We start from the raw sequence: 7,800 nt of genomic DNA on the forward strand, positions 1-7,800 counted from the left end.
CTCCTGTCCTTTCTAAAGGGTGATGACGCAGGACCTGCCTTTTAACCCTTGGTATTTACCCACAGCAGGCAGCTCACTGGTCCTATCTCAGACTTGCTAAAGTAAATGCTGTGCCCTTTTCAGAGAGCTGTCATGTATAACAAACTGCCACTGTGTCCCCTCATTCCTGCCCCCTGCGAGCCCTGCAGGGGCGTCTGCTGGCATGCAGGGCAGCTGCGCTCTGAGGGTGAGCTTGTGTGTCTCTGGCAATCTCTTCCCATCCCTTCCCAGGAGCTGCATTAACTTGCCTATAGGAGACACAGGGGGGAAAATCCTGTCACCCAAGATGGGCACCAGTGACAAGCCAAAGCCTGATTTCACTAAAGTCCAACTTAGGGAAACCCAAGTTTTGGGTTTGCTTACAGAGCACAGGGAAGATGTTACTTACTGGACCATGGGTGACCCCCAAATGCCTGCACCCTCTTCCACCATGGAGTCTCCTCTTTAATCAACTCTCTGCTTGCAGTATAGCCCAGCATCTTCAGAGATCCGCTAAAAGAGATAGCTCAGACTGTCATTGTTCCATGGATGAGGGGGAGGAGGAGGTGTCCTCAGCTGAAGCTACCAGGTCCCAGGTCCCAGGTCAGGGGCTCATTACTGTCATTTTAGAGTTGGCTACTGTGATATTATTCTGCTTCAGTGTCACGGCTGTGAGGCAAAGTCCAAGATGGCACCTTGCTATGCCCAGAGGTAAAAGGGAAGTAGAGAACTAGGCCAGAAGTCCAATTGGGCCCAGAGTTGGTTCTGCACTCTAAACGCACCCAAGAGAAGCAGGCATTCATAGTGTCTGCAGGCACTAGTCACGTTGCTGGACCAGAGTGGGAGGGACAGGGGGACGGAGACCCATGAGTGTAACTTTAATTTTTTTGAATCCTTTTTTTTTTTAAGATTTATTTATTTATTATATATGAGTCGCTGTCTTCAGACACACCAGAAGAGGGCATCAGATCCCATTACAGATGGTTGTGAGCCACCATGTGGTTGCTGGGATTTGAACTCAGGACCTCTGGAAGGGCAGTCAGTGCTCTTAACCGCTGAGCCATCTCTCCAGCCCTTGGCTCTGCTTCATTTTTAATGATGGTTCTTAAACATTCTAACCTCTCTTGCAGCCCACCACCCACCAGAGGTAGAGGAAAAGAAAGGATGTGGGGGTGGGGGGGGGGAGTGGACCTGTTTAGACAGGTTCTTAGGAGCAACTCCCGTCTGCGTTGTCTGGAAATCGGCAGTTCAGTTCACAGGTCAGCAGGGAGCAGCAGCTCAATCCACTTGTGAACACCTCATGGATACACCAGCAGTCTAGTTCAGTAGAGTCTGGTTGGCAACAGTGGTAGCACAACCTAGCAGAGACAGCCAGGCCTCAGCCTCCACTCAAGTCAGCAGGAGGGACTCAGAGGGACACCAGAAGTTCCCGTCTGTGTCTCTCTTAGGGAAGCGAAGATCAGCAAAGACTCGAGACCCACAAGTGTTGCACAGCTAGCTGTCCCAGCAAGCCACGTTCTGTCTCTGTCACTCAGTGGAGTCCTTATATCCTTCAAACATCACATGTCCTCCACACGCCTTGCCTCAGCACATGTATCCAACCAGCCTGAGTCCTCAAAAGCAGCAAGAAACTGCAGTACAGCACCAAAAATTTTTTGGTGCATTTCTCTCTATGGAGTCCCGACAAATGCAGCTCAACTTGCAATGTAAGGCAGATCAATACATGCATGTTGTCGTTAGCAAAGAATCTTTCATCATGTGTCCTTTCACGCGCTTGCCTTAGCAGAATGTTCTCTCCTGTGTCTGCTTCAGCAAAACGTTCCTTCACGAATCTGCCTTAGCCTTTCACATACGTGATCATTTTAATGAAGCGTTCCTTTACATGTTTGCCTCAGCAAAACACCATTCAACTGACTTACCAAAGAACCCTTAAGTTTCCACTTCACAGGAGCCTAGTTTAAGCTCCTCCCTCCAGATGGGAGAGAAGACATCACAAGAAAACAGAAGAGAGGGGTTGGGGATTTAGCTCAGTGGTAGAGCGCTTGCCTAGCAAGCACAAGGCCCTGGGTTCGGTCCCCAGCTCCGAAAAAAAGAAAAAAAAAAAAAAAAAACAACAGAAGAGAGAGGCAAAGAATCTCTGTGTCTTTCCTGGTGTTGTCAAGTTACCAGGTCTTAACCTCAGATCTCTCCCACCTTAGTTGGTCACTGCATGTGGCTGTTTATACAAAGGTTCCATCATGTATCCTGGGGGCCTCCATACCCTTCCTGTCTCTCCTAGTCCTGCAGACTCCTTGCTGTCCTGTGATTTATCATCAAAGGAAAAACTGGCTTCTTGAATCTCTCCACTCTGAGGTGTTCAAGACAGTGTATGTGCGCGTGTGTGCGCGCGCGCACACACACACACACATGCATGCACACACGTACACATGTTCCCTTCAGGAGTGAAGCCATCTATAGCATCAGGGCCTCAAGACAGGAAGAAGAACATTAGACAGGAACCTCATAACATATGGAGAATCTGAAAATGATGATGCTTCCCTTTAGAAGCTTGTGAGGGGCAGGCAGATCTTGAGGACAGCCGTGGCTGTCCGGGAACTTGTTCCATAGACCAGGCTGACCTGAATCTCAGAGATCCATCTGCTTTTGCCTCCCAGGTGCTGGAATTAGAGGCAGGGGTGTGCCACTATGCCCAGAAGATCTGACTTTCCATAGTCTTTTAGGGTAGTGGGAAGGGTTTGTACCCTGTGATTTATTTCAGCATAGTACTTGTGACTGGGGACACGGAGAAGCCAGGTATCATACGTAGGCAACTGCTAAGTCTCAGCAAAGACTGCTTCCTAATTCTCAGTCTCAGAGGGAGCTGTGAGGAACCATGGTCTGGTTCAGGCTATGGGATTAGCTCTAAAGGTGCAGGCATGTGTCCCAACAGACTAGTGTTTGAGGTTGACCCCAAACTCCTGTCTTTCCAACCTGCGTTTTGAGGGACTGTGAACTTCCTGTGCTGTGGTTTGGTGACTTCATTGAAATCACTTCTGTGGGCTCTATGTGCCCATAACTCATTTTGACCGAGGAGGAGGCTCTGGTGGCCATCACTGTAGTGAGCAAGCTCACAATCCTGTGTTTGGTACAATGTCCACCATGAGAGAGGCTCCATGACTGTCAGGTCCCATCCAGAGGATACCTTTGTGGGAGCCTCTGAGGTTCTGAATCTTGGCTGTAGAGCTCTGAAGTGTTGTTCACAGAACACCTGTTCAGTGGTCTGAGAAACAATGAGTTATACTAGAAGCGTCCTCAGGTGCTAAAGAAGCACAGTCCTTTATATACAATTTCCTGTTGTCGGCCTGTGTCTACACAGGATTGGTGTCAAGTGTTGTGAATGAGCCATGGAAGTACTCCAGACAAACACTGTGCATCGTCCCAAAATATCAGAGTTTATTGAGTAATGAACGATAAGTTCAAAAATCCAGTGGTTTCAAAGATTGCGCCTTGACAGGTAATCCTGCCTATATTGGTAGCCTGGCCAAGGTGAATGAAGGTCCTCTTACTTGTATGTATGTCTGTGTGGTGTGTGTATTTATGTTTGTATGTATGTGGTGTATGTTTATCTATGTGTGTATGTGGTGTATGCTTATTTATGTGTTTATGTGTATATGTATGTATGTAAGTGTGCTATGTGTGTTTGTGGGTGGTGTATGTATGCATGTGAATATGTGGTGTATATATGTGTGTTACATGTGTATTTATCTGTGTGTGTATTGTGTGTGTGGTGTGTGCATGTATGTGTGTGGTATGTGTACTTATGTGTAGGTGATATGTGTGGTATGTATTTATGTATGTTGTATGTGAGTATATATACATGATGTGTGTGGTATATATGTGTGGTGCATGCGATTCACGGTGTATATGTATTTATGTGTGTGTATGTGGTGTGTATGTTGTGTGCTGTATATGTGTATTTATGTGTATGTATGTGTAATGTGGTGTATGTGTGTGGTGTATATGTATGTGTGGTATGTGGCACATTTGTGTATTTGTATGGTATACTGCATGTGTGTTGTATGTGTGGTGTGTGTATTTATGTGTGTGGTATGTGTAGTGTGTGCATTTATGTGTGTATTTGTATGTGTGTATGAGTGTGGTGTGTATATTTATGTGTGTTATGTGTGTGGGTGTAGTGTGGATATGAGTTATAGAATGAATGTAAGTTAATGACACTACAGAAGAGTTCAAGAGGTTCCAGAAGTGGGCTAAGAGAAATGCACATGAGTCAGTATTGATAAGATAATAAACTCAAAACCACCCACCAACACCCATTATTCCACTCACTCACCTACACACCCAGCAGCTGTGTCCCCTCCCATTCAGTCATCCACCAACCCAGAAAAGAAACTGTTTCCGATGTTGCAGGAGAATCAGGTCTATAGGCAAAGCTGCAGCCTGGAGCCCAGCTGAAAGGTGAAAGGCAGGACTGGTTGGCAGCAGGAATGGTAGGTGCCCTTATGGGCCCCAGCCTTCCTATGGCTTGTTATGCTGAATACATATACAGGCCCTGGCTGTCCTGTGTTGTTGAAAAATATAAAAAATAAAAAAGTATCTTTTATCCCCACTAGGTCCGGCACCGCAGTGCCCCAAGATATCTGCTGGATATCATGCCAGAGGCACACAATCCAATTCCGTGGCAGCCCAGACCAGCCGCCCCACACTCCATTACACTTAAATCTACACAGGAAAGAACACACAACACAATAACCATAGGTCCAATTGATAAGATATAATTGCCCACCTAAACATACAAAGTCCAATACACATCCATCCCTTAAAAACATTTATAACAACCTGTAAAGGTACAGTGTGGAATCTTAATGTCACCTGCCATATTGTCCTGCCACGGCTTCTCTCCCTCTCCCTCCTGTCTCTTCCTCCTTTCCATTCCAGTCTCTTCCTCTTCCTTCAAACTTCTCTCCTGCCCATCCTTCCTTCGCATCCAAGGACAGGCCTCCTTCTACCCTGTACCTGCCCCTCACCTGTATTTTACAAATTCAATGGGGAGAAGGTTCTGGCAAAGTCATCTGAGTCCTGAGCACAAGACTTGGCAGCAGTCCTAGGGGCAATGGAATTAGCATCAAAATACAGATAACTCCAGGGCAAACCACAACAGCCGGGTCTGACTTTCTTTTTTTTTTTTTTTTTTTGGTTCTTTTTTTTTGAGCTGGGGACCGAACCCAGGGCCTTGCGCTTCCTAGTTAAGCGCTCTACCACTGAGCTAAATCCCCAGCCCCCTGGTCTGACTTTCTTATTCCCAAGCACTCTACAGTCTTTTTTTTTTTTTCTGAAAAAGTAAACTTTAATTAAAAAATAATAATAATAATACAACTTCAGGTTCGTGCTAGGCTCTCCCACTTGGCCTTTTACAGACTGGTCGGTTTTCCACTGAATTCGGAGAAGCTGAAGATGTACCACAGAGGACACAGAGCACCATCACTTCTACAGGCGAACACCAGCAGCTCGTGCACAGGCTTGACCGATGTCCGTGGCTCGAGTGACTAAGCGGCAAGGCTGGTTTCCCGGAAGTTCAGAACGCCAGCTTCTTCATCAGCAGGTAGACTCGGGAGTCCACCTCAAATCCATGCAGGTTGTTGGCGTCGCCCTGAAGCCTCATGAGGAGGCCGCCATAGGACACATACGCAGAGAGACGTGTGGCTGCTTCTGTTGAGGTCTCGTCCCCTTCGATCCTGTACACTTTCCCATACATTACATACTCAAACTGGTCAGCCCTGGAAGGCCTGTCGTCTGTGGGGTTGTATTCACCATCATCCAAGGTACCATCTTCATACAAAGTACTAGCTATAACCAACCGGAACTTGTCACCTAAGTCTACAGGGTAAATCTGAATGTTTACATCTAAGATGAGGTCCATCTTGAAAGATTCACTCTCACAATGCAGATGGGATACTCGGTCAAATTTCTTGCCTTCTGGGTCAATGTCTTTCACATCGAAAATATCCTCGAACAGGATGCCCGCCATCGTGAAGGGCACGAGAGCTGCAGAGGTGCTGAGCGCGCGGCCACCACTGGGGATTCGCACACCCACTCACGTGGAGAAAAGAAGACAGGACAGAGGACCGCCCCAAAAGCCCACTCTACAGTCTTACGTCACCTGAGAAACTGTGGGGTGGCTCCTTTTCTACTCTCAGGAATAAGCCGTTATCAGTCTGTGCTGCTCAGTGATGCCTGAGAGATAGCGTGGTCTGCAGGTCCATCCTGGGGCACAGTAATTCTCCACCCTCAAATTGGATGAAAAAACTGCTTATGAAAGTGGCGGCACATGCCTTTAACCCCAACACTTGGGAGGCAGACGCAGGCAGATCTCTGAGTTCAAAGCCAGCCTGGTCTACAGTCAAGTTCCAGGGGTACTTGGAGAAACCCTGTCTTGAGAAGCAAAGTCCAAAACGAACAGAGGGGGCTCCTACAGAAAGGCACGGTCTAAAGAGTCACTGCTGCACGGGACACAGAGCAAGAGTGGGGACAGTCTGAATTCAAAGGTCATCTATTTTTCTCACAAAACATTATTGGTGCTGGGAAAAAAAAGTCTGGTTTTTGGTCAGAAAGTCATTCATTCGTTCGTCTATGGATGCATTCACCCATTCCTCATTTACCCACCCATATCTGAATGACTAGAAACCTACCCATTCAACCATCTATCAATCCATCCATCTATAAATCTATTCATCTACTCATTTACCTCCTCATCCATCCATCCATCCATCCATCCACCCACCCACCCTCCACCCATCCATCCACCCACCCACCATCCATCCATCCATCCATCCATCCATCCATTCTTCCATCCATCCACCCATTCAACCACCCAACCATTTATCCATTTACCCGCTCATTTAACTATCTACCCACTTGCCTATCTACCCATCTACTGACCCAGACCCACCTATCTACACAGTGCACAGTGTTCTAGCTAACCACCCAAGTCTCATTCTCTCTCTCTCTCTCTCTCTCTCTCTCTCTCTCTCTCTCACACACACACACACACACACACACACACACATACACACACACACACACACACACACACACACACACATATACACACACACCCCTTCCATGGCCATGCCGAATCCTCTCAGAAGGCCCACAGCTAAATGCTGGAGACTAGAGGTAGCTTGCAACGTCTCCCATTCTAGAAGGTACTATGTGTTCTCATGGCAACTCATTTCACTTACAAAATTCAATCAGCTTCTCCACACTCCAACAAAAAAAAAAAAAAACAAAAAACAAAAACAAAAACAAAAAAAAAAAACAAAGCACACACACACACACACAAAACTGGGGACAAAGGTCAGAGCACCTGACACCAAACTCTTTGGGCTGTTTTTGGGGTGCTGGGACATGGGCTGCCAAGAGATATTGCAGGTACTGCCCGAGCTCCAGCACCAGGGAGAGGAATCAGGTCTGTCTCTCTGTGAGGTAGCACGGCTTCCCTTGATGGATTAATGGGTCTAAATGTCACGAGGCTCCTGATCTACAGCCTGCACTCCCTGTACTCTGCATCAGGCCTGACTCTCAGAGGGCAGCGGGGTAAAATGAAAACTGCTATTTTAAAACAAGAGAACACTGTGACAAAGCAAGACTGGCGTGAAGGGCCAGGCTGGGCAGTGCTCAGGAGCTTAGAGGGACAGCATATGGCCACCACTCTCTGACTTTAGGGCGCAGGGACTGGGGACTCGGTTCATAAAACACACATCATAAGAAGACTGAATGACAAAC

The 7,800-nt window shown here is 47.1% G+C and overlaps 1 pseudogene; it reads right to left on the reverse strand.

Moving 5' to 3' along the window:
- Positions 1-5,334: 5,334 nt before the first annotated feature.
- On the reverse strand, positions 5,335-6,099 carry Polr2h-ps1 (polymerase (RNA) II (DNA directed) polypeptide H, pseudogene 1; annotated as a pseudogene).
- Between the last annotated feature and the right edge of the window lie 1,701 nt (positions 6,100-7,800).

The sequence above is a fragment of the Rattus norvegicus genome, chromosome 10 (genome assembly GCF_021556685.1).
Source record: "Rattus norvegicus strain SHRSP/BbbUtx chromosome 10, alternate assembly SHRSP_T2T, whole genome shotgun sequence".
NCBI lineage: Eukaryota > Metazoa > Chordata > Mammalia > Rodentia > Muridae > Rattus > Rattus norvegicus.